Source organism: Pseudophryne corroboree, chromosome 1 (assembly GCF_028390025.1).
Source record: "Pseudophryne corroboree isolate aPseCor3 chromosome 1, aPseCor3.hap2, whole genome shotgun sequence".
In the NCBI taxonomy this organism is placed as follows: domain Eukaryota; kingdom Metazoa; phylum Chordata; class Amphibia; order Anura; family Myobatrachidae; genus Pseudophryne; species Pseudophryne corroboree.
This window is the reverse complement of record NC_086444.1, coordinates 474,788,356-474,808,068: the sequence shown is the minus strand read 5'-3', so window position 1 is coordinate 474,808,068 and position 19,713 is coordinate 474,788,356. Positions and strand designations below refer to the sequence as shown.

Sequence of the window (19,713 nt, the reverse complement as noted above, 5' to 3'; positions counted from 1 at the left end):
GCTGCTCAATATTAAAGTGTATTACGTGTGTTTAAAGTATAGCTTTTAGTCCTGTGTATTTCCCTACTGTTGTCAAATGGAATAAAATCTTCTCTATAAGACAAAAGGAAGGTGAAATGGCATCTGAATATTTCCATCCAGCACTATAGGAAATAGGTAGATACACTGGGATTGAGGACATTAAAGATAATGCACATCATAGGGAGGTAGCTGTTTCTGTATTAATGGACGGGTTAAAGGAGGCACTGAGAACAAGAGTACAGACCTCTCTACCTAACTGGAGAGGTATCTCGGTGGCTGCATTGAGAGAGTCCGCTATCGAGCACGACCGGAACATCAGTAAGCACAGGGAGTCTCAGGGGGATAAGCTGATGACGGTAAGTATACTATTCTAAATGTTTTTGACCCGGGGGTTGACCTATACTCCTTCCAACAACTTAAGGATTTATATGATATCCCCAATTCCCAATTCTTTCTATTTCTACAAGTGAGGCATTATATAAACAGTAAGAAGGTTTCTGGATCTTATGGCTCCTTTATGGACTCTTTCAATCCGTCTGCCCTGTCCTCCCTCTTCACTTTAATTTCTCAAAGCAAATTTAAGATACGGTATCTCTATAATGATTTGATGACCTCGTCTTCATATATGTTATGGCAGAAAGTCTGGAGGGCGTGGTCCCACGACTTTCCTGATTTTGTTAACTCTGACTGTGTTATGAAACAATTCCCATATGTTTATAAATGGTTGGGTTCGGCTCAACTGCAAAAACTATATTTTAAATTTCTCAATAGGGCGTATATATCTCAGGCACAAAGGCACCATATGCATCCTGATATACAATGTACTTGTCCAAAATGTTCTGCCTCGGTCGCTAATTTTTTACATAGTGTTTGGGATTGCACGAAAGTAAAAAGATTTTGGTATAAAATACATGATTTCCTCCAACAGATCACCAGCATTAGATTACCATTCGCTTGGGAACCCTTTTTACGGGCCGACTTTTCTGGTTGGCTGCCTACCTTACTACGCAGATCTATTCTACCCTTTTTGATGGTACTGCTAACGTTAGCCAAAAAGCTTAAACTGTCTTTCTGGATCTCAAACTCTGTACGTACACTAATACTATTGAAAGCTGAATTGCTCAATATTCTCTACTTTGACCGTAAAACGGCATTGCTTGATATTGAGACAGGAGTCGAGAAATTCTATAAAAAATGTAGCTTTTTATTTGGAATTTTTGCCTCATGACGTAAATTTACACATTATGCAAATTTTTGACAACATTACTTGGTCACTTAAACGTAAATTGTCTTAAGTTTCCTCCCACTATATGCCGTATCGCGTTTTTTACTCTTTTCTTGATTGTGTTTTCTGGAACCACCCTGTTCTGCTGTATATTTTTTGGATTCCCACATGTACGAGCTAGTATCTGGTGAAGTACTGCCACTATGATGCCATTGTTACCTCCCTCCCCTTCCCGTCTTTCTACCCCATTTTCCTTTTTTCTTGCTGTCTTCTTTTTTCCTTTCTTCTTTCCGCCTTTTTTTCCCTTCTTTTTCTACTTTCCTATCATAAAATGAAAAATGGTATTCTGTTATGATCTTACAGAGGTTATTTGATTGCTATAAAACTGTAATTACTGGAACGGAGGAAGCTGATTTCTTTTCTCATTTCTTGGACGCTAAGAACATTGTATTACAATCTATGTATACATATTACTCTTTTCGGGGCTTTATCATATACTTTCTGATTAACTTGTGTTTCCCCAATGTCTATTAATTGCTTGTTTTGCAATCTATTTGTGAATGTGCCAATAAAAATGTTTAAAAAAAAAAAAACTTCATGAGTTAAGAAATCAGTATATCTTATGCAGTTAGTATACATTTTGAAGGACTAAAAAATAAACAGCTGCAGCATCATAAGGTATCTGCGTCTCTGTATATTGCACAAATTGTATATTTTTAATGGGTGCAATTCACACATATGGCATAAATTGCATCCAGCTCTTCATAAGCCCCTTTGTCCCAAATGTATCTTTGTAAATTAAGTAGTTACCTTTCAGAGTCACTGTGTTCCCACACATATGGGGAAATGTAATAGTCTGTGAGAGCAGGCATCTGCACAACTCTGGTAAGTCAGCCCAGCAAGGTTGGTTTTACCTTTTAAATTACTGCAGCTTTAAAGCTTCAGGCAGACGCCCGGAATTGTACCGATGTCTGCATCTTGCAGGCTGTTACATTTCCCCCATAGTATAATTTCTTGGTCTGGGACTGCTATAGAAAATCCCAGATTTATGCAATATGGCCAAAATATTTCATATGTTGGTGTGTCAGCTCTAAGAAGCATAGTACATCATCTATTATATCTCACGTGTACAAATCATTCTTTCCTAACACTACTCCCTTAATACAGGAATTCTATCAGTTTTACTTTGATGTGGGCAATTCATATGAAGTAGATAACAGGGTTTGTAAACTGTTCAAGGGGATATGATTGATAAGACATTCTTTAGGCATTATTATAAGACATTTCCATAAGTGGTGTAAAACACTATGAGTTTCTTGTTTTGAAACATTGAATGCATGATATACTTTCATGCACATCATTTTGTAATATCTTTATTAATTGCCTATGTTTTTCTACAGGGAAAGAGGAATAAGGAAAGTAGAAGACTAAAGGTAAACAGTCTTAGGATACCACTACACCGTGAAATAATGTGGGTACAATATGGAGCATCAAAGCTCCGGAAACATGCACTGTTAGAGGTCCCTGAGGACTGGAGTTGGGATACACTGTTTCAGGGGACAATAATAGGATAAGGTTGAGTATCCCTTATCCAAAATACTTGGGACCAGAAGTATTTTGGATATCGGATTTTTCCGTATTTTAGAATAATTGCATACCATAATGAGATATCATGGCGCTGGGACCTAAAGTCTCAGCATAGAATGCATTTATGATTCATATACACCTTATACACACAGCCTGAAGGTCATTTTAGCCAATAATTGTAATAACTGTACATTAAACAAAGTCTGTGTACATACACACAATTCATTTATGTTTCATATACACCTTATACACACAGCCTGAAGGTCATTTAATACAATATTTTTAATAACTTTGTGTATTAAACAAAGTTTGTGTACATTGAGCCATCAGAAAACAAAGGTTTCGCTATCTCAGTCTCACTCAAAAAATTCCGTATTTTGAAATATTTGGATATGGGATACTCAACCCGTATTATAAAAGGTCAACTCATACAAATATTTGCAAATTAATTAAGCTCATAATAAATTTAATTTATTAATTTGGACACAATACTTTATGCATATAATAAATGGGTCATATTCCTTTTTTTTAAATAATAATAATAGGCCATAGTAGTTTCTTATTATTACTAAAACACACAAGATATTTTTTTAATTCAGTAACATATAGGGGGCTATTCAAATGTTTGTTCTTTGGTGATAATTAAAGGGCGCCTATTGTTGCTATTCAATTGTTTTGGTTGTGCTTTAATTATCGCGCTTGACGTGCCAAGTTAGACAGGGTTTATCTGTGTAAAGCAGCAAAACCCATCTAAACTAATTGGCGCTATGGGGAAAAGTCCAGTTTGGTCGCCCAAACAGCCGACTTCTCACACATTTTAGTTTGCAGCCACCGGGGCTGCGAGCTGAAATGTGACTGCCGCGAATAATGGGCATCTGATTGAAGCAACATTTGAATAGCTCCGATAGACACCCACTAGTATTCCCCGCCTCGCAAACATTTGAATAGCCCCCATAGTGCCATTGAGGAGAGGAGTTTTTTTTTTTTAAAGTCAAATTTCTAACCCTAGGTAAGATCGCTCCAACTTTCAGGAGTTTGAGCCAACGCCTATCAGAACAACTTAATTTTTTGGGGCTTGTTTTGCAGACAGCCACATTTGATAAATCTGGTGGGCCTTAATTCTTTTCTAGTAAAGATGAGGACAGTGATGTCTTTAACAGAGGTTTCTATGCTTTTTTTCTGGGGGGGTTTTCTTTCTAGTTTTGCCTTTAGTAAATCCTGCAGGTTTAAAACCGCTGGAAATATGTCGGAAAAATTGGTGGTTTAGAAATATACCTGGTTTAGTAAATTTTCCCCATGGAGAGACACAGTAAAGTGATGAAAACGATATTAGTAGGTTTTGCATGTATGTTTGTTATACCAGGTCATGAAGAAGAATTGCTATGTGAACATGGCAGCGTTATTTGACAACCCGCAGGGCTTGGGAGTATCTATAGTGGGTGCAGGATGGGGACCCATTGGCCCCTGCACCCATACACTAATTACCTCTCCGATGAGTCCACCAGAAATCACTGGGAAAATGGTATTGGCCATTAGGCCATTGCCCATTGTCTGGAGATTTCCAGTCACACAGTAGGCTCTGGTACGGTGCCAGAGTATGTTCTTTGCATGCACCGGTGACAGAGGAGATGGCACACATGGAGAATTAACACAGGCCCTACAATAGGACCTACCTGTGGAGATAGGGGAGCCCTGTTGAGAAATTTGTCTACATATGTGGAGGCAGAGAAGAGTTTATTTGATTGTGGAAGTACTCAATTTGTATCAATCCCAATTTGGTAGCTTAATATGCAAAATATTTACTCAGAAAATCTTGTTTGTTATGAGTGTAAACACAGCACAGCCAATTTAACCAGCAGAGTACAGTGCAGCACTTAGCAGCATGTCTTGTACACACTGTACACAGCACAGCCACTTGTTATAAGTCTGGAAACGGCACAGACACTGTAACCAGCAAAGCACAGAACACAGTAATGTGCCTGAGAACAGAGTGAGATGGTGCGAGGCATCGCAGTGGGGTCCTTATATAGAATCCAAAACCCGTGAGAATCCGACAGGGAGAATGACATTGTGCCTCGATTTGGAATCTGAATCTGTCGGGAAAACCTGAGCCAGGGTTCGGATTGACTCGGTTACCGGAAGTTAAGCTATTTCAACATTATGAATGTCAATGAAATATACCATACCCTTTATAGATATATATATATATATACATCGAATTCAGTCGGCACTCAATGAACTCAATGTCCAGCTTCCCCTGGTGCCTGAATCCTTAATCACACAAATATCCAAAGGCAGAAATAAACGGCACTCACAGGGTATATCATGTCAAAAAACTGGTATATTGATATGACGTTTCGGAGCACCAGCCCCTTCTTCCAGACAACACCAGAATGAACACATAATTGTAACTTACCCCATTAAATACCTCCGCTGCCCGTCCACGCCATCCTCGCCTCCCAGACGCGCCCAGAGCCGCAGGTCCGCCTCTGGTGACTCACTTCCGGGTACGGGCTTCCGGGCGTTGTCATAGTAACAACGCTGCTTGCTCTCCACAGCCCGGAGATCACCATGGCAACCCGGCCACAGGACGGCCTGCAGGGATAGGGGAGAATAGTGTGACTTAGCAACACACCCACAGATATACAAAAATGAAAAAACATACATAAACCAAATGTATATATACATAACTAGAGACACAATATGGATAACTACAAAATAGCAGCAGTATCTAGTACACAATCAGAGATTTATATTTAAACATCACATGATACTATTCCAGCTAATTTTCTCATTAAGCCCATAGGGCACCATGGTATTAAGCCTGAAGATCCATCGTGACTCAGACAGAAGTAATGCCTTACAATGGTCACCCCCCCCCTCCCCCCCCCAAGGGATTCTGGTATATGATCTATGATAAAATATCTAAGATCAAATAATCGGTGACCTTTAATTTTAAAGTGGTGCACCACTGGCTGGTCTATGGATCTCCCCGCTATAGATAGATCAATACTGGAGCGGCGGAGGGCCATCCGGTCCCTGAATTTGCATATTGTTTGTCCCACGTAGTACAAACCACAGGGACAGTAAATGACATACACTACATGAGTAGTTTTACATGTAAGTACATGGCGGATATCAAATATTTTATTAGAGCTGGGGTGCTTAAAGCTTTTACAAGGCGTTATATATTGACACGTGACACAATCGTGGCAACTGTAGCAACCAGGCGGCTTGGTATATACATTGGGGGGTCTTGGGACTCCCTGTCCAGAGATATCCGTTATCACGAGTCTGTCACGTAGATTACGGCCTCTTTTAAAGGCAGCCATAGGTCTATCTTCTTTAAAGCATATCAGCTCTTTATCAGATTTTACTATAGGCCAAAGTGCCTTAGTGGCCTGATTAATGATGGGGCTAGCCACCGTACATGTACTTACCCATGGTATAACATGTTTGTTATCACGCCTAGATGATTCTAATAGTTGGGGTCTCGAGATCTTAAGGACCTGCTCCTTCTGTGCTAGTAATGTATTACGGTCATACCCCCTCATAATAAATGTATCAATTAGGGCATCTAGCCGTTCAGAAATCTTGGACTGCTCGCTTATGATTCTAGCCACCCTCATCATCTGTGATAGCGGGAGACCCCACTTCAGAGATGCGGGATGATGGCTGCTTGCCTGTAAAAACGTGTTACGGTCTACATCTTTGAAAAAGATGTCTGTTTCAATCCGTCCATGATTGATGATCACTTTGACATCTAAAAACTGCATGATGTCACTACTGTACGAGTAGGTATATTTAATGGGCATACCCGTCTCATTAACTTCACTCATCAAGCGATCAAACTGGTCAGCACCCCCGGTCCATAGGATGAAAATATCATCTATGTACCGGGTATATGCCAGGATATTTTGGCTAATCTCTGACCTATCCAGGAACATGTGGTCCTCGACACCGAACATAAATATATTCGCATATGCCGAGGCCACTGCTGACCCCATGGCACAGCCACGCAATTGTGGAAAATATTGGCTATCATATAGAAAATAGTTTCTAAGTAATGTTAATTTAAGAAATTGCATAAACAAATTATGATTGAACACTGATGTATCTAAAAACTGATCTAGAAAGTGTTTCATTGATGCCAATCCTTCCTCATGAGGTATTGACGTGTATAAATTGCAAACATCTAAGCAGCACATCAAAGTACCTTCCAGTACCTGTCCAATGTCCAGTAACAGTTTAATAAAACTAGTCGTATCCTTAAGAAAATATTTTTTAAGTAACAGGAGAGGCTGCAAGATATAGTCCAACAGCTGGGCAATATTTTGATACAGTGAGTCCCGGGCGGAGATAATGGGCCGTCCTGGCGGCCTCTCCACACTCTTGTGCAACTTGGGGAGTGTATACAGCACAGGGATTTTAGAATATTCTTTATATAATGTCTTCTGTAATGCTGACGAAATTACTCCATCTTTGACCGCTGTATCTAGAATGGAGCGCAGTTCCACTTGGTAACGTTTCGTAGGGTCACTTGATAATTTCTGGTAAACATTGACATCCGCAAGTTGTCGCTCAATTTCACTGCGATATTCACCTATCCCTTGAATTACGATGGCCCTGCCCTTATCGGCGGGCCTGATGATGATATCTTCATATTGGGCAAGGTTTTTAAGAGCTGCAGCTTCACATCGCGACAAGTTTTTCTGAATCTTCCCCGGAGCTGATTGGAATCTTGTAACTGACTCGTCTAAAAGATGGTTGAAGGTTTTTAACGAGGGGTTGAGGGACACAGGATCATATGTGGATCTTGAAACAGATTGAACAAATTTTTCCACTATAGTGGCCTCAGTAGGAGCAGATTGATGTTGGAAATGTTCCTTTAAACGCAGTTTGCGTGCAAATCTATGGTGCTCCCTTTTCCATTCGAAATCATTGTGTAGATTCGTAGGGACAAACAACAGGCCTTTCTGTAAAACATCCACCTCCTCTTTCGTCAAAATTCTTTGTGATAGATTGGTTCTTTGCAGCTTTTCTTGTAGTTGTTCCTTTTGTCTTGTCCGCCCCTGCGGGTGGCCGCTCTTTTGTTTTTTTGGAAGGCTCTGCTACATGCCCTAAAGGGGCAGCTGCAGACATACCAGGCTCATCCGACTCGGATATCAGAAAATCACTGTCGCTGTGACTATTGGATGTCTTTGCTTGATTACGATTAGCAGCTCTCGCTTTATGCCAAGGTCTGCGTCTCCGTTCGTTCCTATTGCTCCGGTCACTGTTGTCCCCTCCTGCCAGCCATCTATAAACTTTGTTCTCCTCGTAGTCATTGTCCACGGTAAATTTCTTATTTCTTTTAAATTTTAACAAATCTTTTCTGTACTGGTCACATTTCTGTTCCAACTTAGTGATCCAACCTGCATTGACAGGATCCTTTAGGAGTATTTTGGCATCCCTTTGTAGTTTGTCAATTTTGCCACGGGTTATTTCCAGTTCACGGCGGGATTCTTCAATAACTAGAACCATTAGTCTAGAGCGCATCTATTCAAGATGCCCACCCATTTCCGTACGAACTCAGGGTTGTTCCGTCCTATGGTAGGTGTATTCCTACAACGGAATCCCCGCGGGATTTTTCTCTCCCTGTAATATTCCGACAGGGAGGAAGCATGTAAAAGATAGTCCGTCTCACGGCGTCTGAGTTTAAATAACTGGAAATGCACGTCCTCCATATTTTGTTTTGAATCTTTGTCATATACAAGTTCCTTCAACAAAATCCCCTCTATCTGCTCAGGGGTAAAGCTGAACACTTCCCCAGTTGGTATGATAAAATTGTGGCATCCTGCCACATCCAGAGAGGCAGAAGCCCCTGGCAGCATCTCCATATTGTGTATCTCCCAAAGGACAATTAACACCCTAGTACACACATACACTGTGCAGATGCAGCAGGTGTCTGAAGTAGTTGATTGGAGATTTAAATTAAACAAGCAGGTGCCATACCACTTGTTGCTGCAAGCAACATCAGATATTAGAGATGTGCACTTGAAATTTTTCGGGTTTTGTGTTTTGGTTTTGGGTTCGGTTCCGCGGCCGTGTTTTGGGTTCGACCGCGTTTTGGCAAAACCTCACCGAATTTTTTTTGTCGGATTCGGGTGTGTTTTGGATTCGGGTGTTTTTTTCAAAAAACCCTAAAAAACAGCTTAAATCATAGAATTTGGGGGTCATTTTGATCCCAAAGTATTATTAACCTCAAAAAACATAATTTCCACTCATTTTCAGTCTATTCTGAATACCTCACACCTCACAATATTATTTTTAGTCCTAAAATTTGCACCGAGGTCGCTGGATGACTAAGCTAAGCGACCCTAGTGGCCGACACAAACACCGGGCCCATCTAGGAGTGGCACTGCAGTGTCACGCAGGATGGCCCTTCCAAAAAACACTCCCCAAACAGCACATGACGCAAAGAAAAAAAGAGGCGCAATGAGGTAGCTGTGTGAGTAAGATAAGCGACCCTAGTGGCCGACACAAACACCGGGCCCATCTAGGAGTGGCACTGCAGTGTCACGCAGGATGGCCCTTCCAAAAAACACTCCCCAAACAGCACATGACGCAAAGAAAAAAAGAGGCGCAATGAGGTAGCTGTGTGAGTAAGATAAGCGACCCTAGTGGCCGACACAAACACCTGGCCCATCTAGGAGTGGCACTGCAGTGTCACGCAGGATGGCCCTTCCAAAAAACACTCCCCAAACAGCACATGACGCAAAGAAAAAAAGAGGCGCAATGAGGTAGCTGTGTGAGTAAGATAAGCGACCCTAGTGGCCGACACAAACACCGGGCCCATCTAGGAGTGGCACTGCAGTGTCACGCAGGATGGCCCTTCCAAAAAACACTCCCCAAACAGCACATGATGCAAAGAAAAAAAGAGGCGCAATGAGGTAGCTGTGTGAGTAAGATAAGCGACCCTAGTGGCCGACACAAACACCGTGTTATGATTCCTGTACTCCAGACCGGAGGAGATCTTATGGCAGAGGTCTGAGTACAGGGAAAATAAGCTGGTTGTGGGAGCAGGAGAGCCTAGTAACCCCTGGCACCCTAACTCCGTTGTCTCGCCCGTGTTATCAGAAATCCCCTGCGAGACTATGGTTGCTTGAGCCCATGGCAGCCGCGTTCGAAGGGCGGATTATGTCTGCCCAACCCCGATGCCCCCGCAGGTCTTAAAGGGAGACAAGGGGAAGTCCGAGACAGGGTGATAACAAGGGGCCCTCTGACTAAGCAACCAGGCCAGGGGTTACAAGCTAACTAACTTAAACCAAAGGTATGTGCGGACTAGCCGCCAGGGAAAAGGACAACCAAAGATCCCCTGATCCGTTACTCCTATCCAGCACCGCTGGATACCAGAGTGGATCTGTGGGAGCGGAATCCTCCGCAAAAGCTCCAGAACACAAGTAAACTAAATAATAAACAGTAAGCGGACAAGCCGCAACACACGGCTGAGCCGCGACTCACGAACACCACAAGATGTTAAAGGTGCTCGGTCAGACTCCAGGAACAGATGACAAACTTCCGAGTACAGGATCTCTGAGGACAGGAACAACCGGATTGAGCAGGACTGGAAACTCTCTGTAGCAGACACAGGCAAACAGGAAGCTATCACCGGCGTCTGTAAGGAGTCCTGAGGGTGCCTTTATTCAGGAACCCTCCAATCAAAATCCAGACAGGGTAATCAACTGAAATGCCGTGCAGCTTGCATGCTGCACGGCCAGCACACCATGAGGTAATCAGGACAGACCCAGCAACGGGGAACGCGGCTGAACGTGGCGTCCCCGTTGCTAAGGTCAGAGCGGCTCCGTGCGCCCGGCGTCTAGCGTTGCCAGGGAGCCGGCGGCTGTACGCACACGGCGTCCCTGGTTGCTAGGCGCCGGGCCGCACCGACGAGCGGACCCTGGCGCCTAACAGTACCCCCCCCTTGAGGAGGGGTCAAGGAACCCCTAAAGCCGGGTTTCTGAGGAAATTCTCGAAAAAATGCCCTTTTGAGCCTCGGGGAATGAAGATCCTCATCCAGGACCCAAGACCTTTCCTCTGGCCCATAACCTCTCCAATGTACCAAAAAATAAAGCCGACCCCGGGACAACTTGGAATCGAGAACCTTCTCCACCAAGAACTCCTGCTGACCCTGTACATTTATTGGTGATCTCCCCTGAGATATTTTACGAGGAAATCTACTGGACGAAACATATGGTTTCAGTAATGAGCAATGGAAGGTATTTCCGATCCGTAAAGTTTTTGGTAAACGTAACCGGAAAGCAACTGGATTGACTTTTTTGATAATGAGAAATGGTCCAATAAATCTAGGGCCCAATCTGGCTGAGGTTTGTCGAAGTTTAATGTTGCGAGTCGACAACCACACCCTGTCTCCTACTTTAAAAGTGCACGGCCGCCGGAGCCTGTCAGAAAATCTTTTTTCCCGGAATGCTGCTTTTCTGAGAGCCAAGTGCACTTTTTTCCAAATAAGTTTAAGATGAGAGGTCAGAGCCAGAGAGGAGACAGAGGAATGTTGAAAAAATGAATTAGCTCTGGGGTGAAAACCAAAAACTGCAAAAAATGGAGACACATTGGTGGAGGAATGACAGGCATTATTATAAGCAAACTCCGCCAAAGGAAGAAACTCAAACCAGTCATTTTGGAGTTTGGCCGAGTACAAACGCAAATATTGTTTTAGAGATTGGTTAACTCGCTCAGTCTGCCCATTGGATTGGGGATGATAACCGGACGTTAAAGATAATTTCATCTTTAACGAAGCACAAAAAGACTTCCAAAATTGTGCAATGAATTGTGGACCCCTATCAGAAACAATATCAGTGGGTAAGCCATGGAGTCTGAAAACATGGCGGAGGAACAAGACTGCCAATCCCTGGGCAGATGGCAATCGGGGAAGAGCAATGAAATGGGCCATTTTGCTAAAACGGTCCACTACCACCCATATGACTCGGCATCCGGCTGACAGAGGGAGGTCCACCACAAAATCCATGGAGATATGCGACCATGGCCTAAGGGGAACATTCAAGGGCATAAGTTGACCTATAGGCAAAGAACGGGGAACTTTATGCTGTGCACAGACCTGACAAGAAAAAACAAACTCTTTAATGTCTTTGGAAAGACCAGGCCACCATACTGAGCGGGAGACTAATTCCAAAGTCTTAGCGATTCCCGGATGCCCGGCAACCTTGCTATCATGAAACTCCGCCAAAACAGTAGCTCTCAAAAACTCAGGGACAAAAAGACGACCAGCAGGAGTATTTCCAGGAGCTTGATGTTGAAGCAGCTTTAACTGGGTAAATACATCCTGTGTGAGGCCTGCCCGAATGACTGAAGACGGAAGTATGGGAGTAACAGGACTATTGTCTTGAACTGGAAGAAAACTGCGTGACAGGGCATCTGCCTTAGTATTCTTGGAACCTGGCCTGAAGGTGATAATGAATTTGAAACGAGTAAAAAATAAAGCCCAACGAGCCTGCCGGGCATTCAGTCGTTTAGCAGATTCAATGTATTGAAGATTTTTGTGATCAGTCAAAACTGAAATGGTATGGGTCGCTCCTTCAAGCCAATGCCTCCACTCCTCGAAAGCCCATTTAATAGCCAGCAATTCCCGGTTACCAACATCGTAGTTGGATTCTGCAGATGAGAATTTCCTGGACAAAAAGGCACAAGGATGTAATTCAAGGGAATCTGGATCCTTCTGAGAAAGGATAGCCCCAACTCCAACCTCCGAGGCATCAACCTCAACAATGAAAGGCAATTCTGGGTTGGGATGTCTAAGGACAGGGGCTGAGACAAAGGCTTGTTTCAAGGCCTGAAAAGATAACTCAGCTTCACATGACCAATTGGTAGGATCTGCTCCCTTCTTAGTAAGTGCCACAATGGGAGCAACTAGGTCAGAGAAAGAGTGAATAAATCTTCTATAGTAGTTCGCAAACCCTAAAAAGCGCTGAATTGCTTTTAAGTTGGTGGGTTGCGCCCAACTAAGGATGGCTTGGAGCTTCTTTGGTTCCATACGGAATCCCCGAGGGGAAATAATGTACCCTAAAAAGGATACCTCCGTGACATGAAATTCACACTTCTCCAGTTTGGCATATAGGTGATTTTCACGTAATTTCTGTAGCACCTGACGCACCTGGGTAACATGTTGTTCTACAGAGTCAGAATATATCAAAATATCGTCTAAGTAGACTACAACGAATCTTCCAAGAAATTCACGGAGCACATCATTAATGAGATCTTGGAAAACTGCCGGAGCGTTTGACAGGCCGAATGGCATAACCAGATACTCATAGTGGCCTGATTGAGTACTGAATGCCGTTTTCCACTCATCCCCTGACTTGATTCTGATGAGGTTATATGCTCCTCTAAGGTCAATCTTAGAAAAAAATCACAGCCGAACGTAGCTGATCAAAGAGGACAGAGATCAGCGGCAGAGGGTAAGTATTCTTTACTGAGATTTTATTCAAAGCTCTAAAGTCAATGCAGGGTCTGAGTGAACCATCCTTCTTCTCTACGAAGAAGAAACCTGCACTTAAAGGGGATTTAGATGGCCTGATAAAACCTTTCCCAAGGCTTTCTTTCACATACTCATTCATGGCCACAGTTTCAGGACCAGACAATGCATATAACCTTCCTTTAGGCAACGTGGCACCAGGAATTAGCTCAATGGCACAATCGTAAGGCCTATGGGGAGGCAGAATATCCGCATTGCCCTTGGAAAACACGTCAACAAAATCCTGATATTCCTCAGGAATGGGTGCAGGAACGGCGGCAGCTACTCGGATAGGAAGCGTAATACATTCTTTATTACAGATGGTACCCCATTGTAAGATCTCCCCCGACTGCCAATCAATGATGGGATTATGAAAGGCCAGCCAAGGGTGACCCAGAACCACAGTAACTGCTGGACAATGAGTAAGGAAAAACTCAATCTTTTCAGAATGCAGGGCTCCCACCGAGAGTAAAACAGGAGGTGTACCTAGAGAAATAACCCCATTGTACAAGGGACTCCCATCTAAACCATGCATGGTGACACACCTACCCAAGGTTAACTGAGGAATACCTAAGGCCTTGGCCCATGTTAAATCCATAAAGTTCCCTGCAGCTCCACTGTCCACAAAAGCAGAGACCGAGGAACAGAGGCTGCCAAAGGAAACTTTAGCAGGAACTAACAGTGAGTTATTTGAGGAGATGAGCTGCAGACCAAAGTGAACCCCCTCACAATTCACTTGGTCAGGAAGTTTCCCGATTTGTTCGGACAACTACGGGCAAAATGTCCCTTACCTCCACAGTATAAACAAAGACCAGAATTCTGCCTCCTGGTTCTTTCTTCAGGAGACAGTTTGGAGAGACCTATCTGCATAGGCTCCTCCATGTCTACAGGAATGGAAAGCACACAAGGAGTAGACCCGACAGATGCCCCTTTTTCAGCCCTCCGCTCTCTGAGCCGACGATCTATCTTAATAGAGAGCTCCATGAGTTTATCGAGAGTCTCAGGAGCGGGATACTGAAGGAGACTGTCTTTTATAGATTCAGATAAGCCGAGGCGAAACTGACTGCGCAGAGCTGGGTCATTCCATCCACAGTCGTTCGACCAACGGCGAAACTCCGTACAATAATTCTCTGCGGGATTCCTACCCTGTCTAAGAGCACGCAACTGACTCTCAGCGGACGCCTCTCTATCAGGGTCGTCATACAATAGCCCTAAAGATTTTAAAAAGGCGTCTACAGACGATAAGGCCGGATCATCTGTCTTTAAACCAAAAGCCCAGGTCTGCGGATCCCCCTGAAGCAGAGAAATAATAATTCCAACCCGCTGAGCCTCCGTACCTGAGGAGACTGGTCTTAAACGAAAATAAAGTTTACAAGACTCTTTAAAATTAAAAAACTGTTTTCTATCCCCAGAAAAACGGTCAGGCAGATGCATTTTTGGTTCAGGGATGACCCTCGGGGAAGTCCGTAACAGATCTTCCTGTGACCTCACCCGGAGGGACAGATCCTGAACCATCTGAGTAAGTTCTTGAATCTGACTAACTAGAAGCTGGCCAGGATTTGGCCCAATACCGACGGGATTCATGAGGCCGACAAAATCTCCCAACTGAATAAGTGAAAAAATTAACTCCTGTTAATTAAAATTTTTTCTTTGTCTGGCCGGTGATAATGTTATGATTCCTGTACTCCAGACCGGAGGAGATCTTATGGCAGAGGTCTGAGAACAGGGAAAATAAGCTGGTTGTGGGAGCAGGAGAGCCTAGTAACCCCTGGCACCCTAACTCCGTTGTCTCGCCCGTGTTATCAGAAATCCCCTGCGAGACTATGGTTGCTTGAGCCCATGGCAGCCGCGTTCGAAGGGCGGATTATGTCTGCCCAACCCCGATGCCCCCGCAGGTCTTAAAGGGAGACAAGGGGAAGTCCGAGACAGGGTGATAACAAGGGGCCCTCTGACTAAGCAACCAGGCCAGGGGTTACAAGCTAACTAACTTAAACCAAAGGTATGTGCGGACTAGCCGCCAGGGAAAAGGACAACCAAAGATCCCCTGATCCGTTACTCCTATCCAGCACCGCTGGATACCAGAGTGGATCTGTGGGAGCGGAATCCTCCGCAAAAGCTCCAGAACACAAGTAAACTAAATAATAAACAGTAAGCGGACAAGCCGCAACACACGGCTGAGCCGCGACTCACGAACACCACAAGATGTTAAAGGTGCTCGGTCAGACTCCAGGAACAGATGACAAACTTCCGAGTACTGGATCTCTGAGGACAGGAACAACCGGATTGAGCAGGACTGGAAACTCTCTGTAGCAGACACAGGCAAACAGGAAGCTATCACCGGCGTCTGTAAGGAGTCCTGAGGGTGCCTTTATTCAGGAACCCTCCAATCAAAATCCAGACAGGGTAATCAACTGAAATGCCGTGCAGCTTGCATGCTGCACGGCCAGCACACCATGAGGTAATCAGGACAGACCCAGCAACGGGGAACGCGGCTGAACGTGGCGTCCCCGTTGCTAAGGTCAGAGCGGCTCCGTGTGCCCGGCGTCTAGCGTTGCCAGGGAGCCGGCGGCTGTACGCGCACGGCGTCCCTGGTTGCTAGGCGCCGGGCCGCACCGACGAGCGGACCCTGGCGCCTAACACACCGGGCCCATCTAGGAGTGGCACCGCAGTGTCACGCAGGATGGCCCTTCCAAAAAACACTCCCCAAACAGCACATGACGCAAAGAAAAAAAGAAAAAAAGAGGCGCAATGAGGTAGCTGTGTGAGTAAGATAAGCGACCCTAGTGGCCGACACAAACACCGGGCCCATCTAGGAGTGGCACTGCAGTGTCAGGCAGGATGGCACTTCAAAAAAATTGTCCCCAAACAGCACATGATGCAAAGAAAAAAAGAGGCGCACCAAGGTCGCTGTGTGACTAAGCTAAGCGACACAAGTGGCCGACACAAACACCTGGCCCATCTAGGAGTGGCACTGCAGTGTCAGGCAGGATGGCACTTCAAAAAAATTGTCCCCAAACAGCACATGATGCAAAGAAAAAAAGAGGCGCACCAAGGTCGCTGTGTGACTAAGCTAAGCGACACAAGTGGCCGACACAAACACCTGGCCCATCTAGGAGTGGCACTGCAGTGTCAGGCAGGATGGCACTTCAAAAAAACACTCCCCAAACAGCACATGACGCAAAGAAAAAAAGAAAAAAAGAGGCGCAATGAGGTAGCTGTGTGAGTAAGATAAGCGACCCTAGTGGCCGACACAAACACCGGGCCCATCTAGGAGTGGCACTGCAGTGTCACGCAGGATGGCCCTTCCAAAAAACATTCCACAAACAGCACATGACGCAAAGAAAAATTAAAGAAAAAAGAGGTGCAAGATGGAATTGTCCTTGGGCACTCCCACCCACCCTTATGTTGTATAAACAGGACATGCACACTTTAACCAACCCATCATTTCAGTGACAGGGTCTGCCACACGACTGTGACTGAAATGACGGGTTGGTTTGGACCCCCACCAAAAAAGAAGCAATTAATCTCTCCTTGCACAAACTGGCTCTACAGAGGCAAGATGTCCACCTCATCATCATCCTCCGATATATCACCGTGTACATCCCCCTCCTCACAGATTATCAATTCGTCCCCACTGGAATCCACCATCTCAGCTCCCTGTGTACTTTGTGGAGGCAATTGCTGCTGGTCAATGTCTCCACGGAGGAATTGATTATAATTCATTTTAATGAACATCATCTTCTCCACATTTTCTGGAAGTAACCTCGTACGCCGATTGCTGACAAGGTGAGCGGCGGCACTAAACACTCTTTCGGAGTACACACTTGTGGGAGGGCAACTTAGGTAGAATAAAGCCAGTTTGTGCAAGGGCCTCCAAATTGCCTCTTTTTCCTGCCAGTATAAGTACGGACTGTGTGACGTGCCTACTTGGATGCGGTCACTCATATAATCCTCCACCATTCTTTCAATGGGGAGAGAATCATATGCAGTGACAGTAGACGACATGTCCGTAATCGTTGACAGGTCCTTCAGTCCGGACCAGATGTCAGCATCAGCAGTCGCTCCAGACTGCCCTGCATCACCGCCAGCGGGTGGGCTCGGAATTCTGAGCCTTTTCCTCGCACCCCCAGTTGCGGGATAATGTGAAGGAGGAGATGTTGACAGGTCGCGTTCCGCTTGACTTGACAATTTTCTCACCAGCAGGTCTTTGAACCCCAGCAGACTTGTGTCTGCCGGAAAGAGCGATCCAAGGTAGGTTTTAAATCTAGGATCGAGCACGGTGGCCAAAATGTAGTGCTCTGATTTCAACAGATTGACCACCCGTGAATCCTTGTTAAGCGAATTAAGGGCTCCATCCACAAGTCCCACATGCCTAGCGGAATCGCTCCGTGTTAGCTCCTCCTTCAATGTCTCCAGCTTCTTCTGCAAAAGCCTGATGAGGGGAATGACCTGACTCAGGCTGGCAGTGTCTGAACTGACTTCACTTGTGGCAAGTTCAAAGGGCAGCAGAACCTTGCACAACGTTGAAATCATTCTCCACTGCGCTTGAGACAGGTGCATTCCACCTCCTATATCGTGCTGAATTGTATAGGCTTGAATGGCCTTTTGCTGCTCCTCCAACCTCTGAAGCATATATAGGGTTGAATTCCACCTCGTTACCACTTCTTGCTTCAGATGATGGCAGGGTAGGTTCAGGCGTTTTTGGTGTTGCTCCAGTCTTCTGTACGTGGTGCCTGTACGCCGAAAGTGTCCCGCAATTCTTCTGGCCACCGACAGCATCTCTTGCACGCCCCTGTCGTTTTTTAAAAAATTCTGCACCACCAAATTCAAGGTATGTGCAAAACATGGGACGTGCTGGAATTTGCCCATATTTAATGCACACACAATATTGCTGGCGTTGTCCGATGCCACAAATCCACAGGAGAGTCCAATTGGGGTAAGCCATTCCGCGATGATCTTCCTCAGTTGCCGTAAGAGGTTTTCAGCTGTGTGCGTATTCTGGAAACCGGTGATACAAAGCGTAGCCTGCCTAGGAAAGAGTTGGCGTTTGCGAGATGCTGCTACTGGTGCCGCCGCTGCTGTTCTTGCGGCGGGAGTCCATACATCTACCCAGTGGGCTGTCACAGTCATATAGTCCTGACCCTGCCCTGCTCCACTTGTCCACATGTCCGTGGTTAAGTGGACATTGGGTACAGCTGCATTTTTTAGGACACTGGTGACTCTTTTTCTGAGGTCTGTGTACATTTTCGGTATCGCCTGCCTAGAGAAATGGAACCTAGATGGTATTTGGTACCGGGGACACAGTACCTCCAACAAGTCTCTAGTTGGCTCTGCAGTAATGATGGATAGTGGAACCACGTTTCTCACCACCCAGGATGCCAAGGCCTCAGTTATCCGCTTTGCAGCAGGATGACTGCTGTGATATTTCATCTTCCTCGCAAAGGACTGTTGGACAGTCAATTGCTTGGTGGAAGTAGTAAAAGTGGTCTTACGATTTCCCCTCTGGGATGACCATCGACTCCCAGCAGCAACAACAGCAGCGCCAGCAGCAGTAGGCGTTACATGCAAGGATGCATCGGAGGAATCCCAGGCAGGAGAGGAATCGTCAGAATTGCCAGTGACATGGCCTGCAGGACTATTGGCATTCCTGGGGAAGGAGGAAATTGACACTGAGGGAGTTGGTGGGGTGGTTTGCGTGAGCTTGGTTACAAGAGGAAGGGATTTACTGGTCAGTGGACTGCTTCCGCTGTCGCCCAAAGTTTTTGAACTTGTCACTGACTTATTATGAATGCGCTGCAGGTGACGTATAAGGGAGGATGTTCCGAGGTGGTTAACGTCCTTACCCCTACTTATTACAGCTTGACAAAGGCAACACACGGCTTGACAAATGTTGTCCGCATTTCTGTTGAAATACTTCCACACCGAAGAGCTGATTTTTTTGTATTTTCACCAGGCATGTCAACGGCCATATTCCTCCCACGGACAACAGGTGTCTCCCCGGGTGCCTGACTTAAACAAACCACCTCACCATCAGAATCCTCCTTGTCAATTTCCTCCCCAGCGCCAGCAACACCCATATCCTCCTCATCCTGGTGTACTTCAACACTGATATCTTCAATCTGACTATCAGGAACTGGACTGCGGGTGCTCCTTCCAGCACTTGCAGTGGGCGTGCAAATGGTGGAAGGCGCATGCTCTTCACGTCCAGTGTTGGGAAGGTCAGGCATCGCAACCGACACAATTGGACTCTCCTTGTGGATTTGGGATTTCGAAGAACGCACAGTTCTTTGCGGTGCTTTTGCCAGCTTGAGTCTTTTCATTTTTCTAGCGAGAGGCTGAGTGCTTCCATCCT

General features: G+C 45.2%; 1 long non-coding RNA gene across 1 annotated transcript in view; it reads right to left on the bottom strand.

Annotated features, from left to right (window-relative positions):
• Positions 1-1,224: 1,224 nt before the first annotated feature.
• The window catches only part of LOC134908224 (uncharacterized), a 78,145-nt gene continuing 59,656 nt past the window's right edge, over positions 1,225-19,713 (bottom strand). The window contains exon 3 of the long non-coding RNA XR_010175783.1: positions 1,225-1,567. This is a non-coding gene — a long non-coding RNA (uncharacterized LOC134908224). The remainder of the gene's footprint in view (positions 1,568-19,713) is intronic.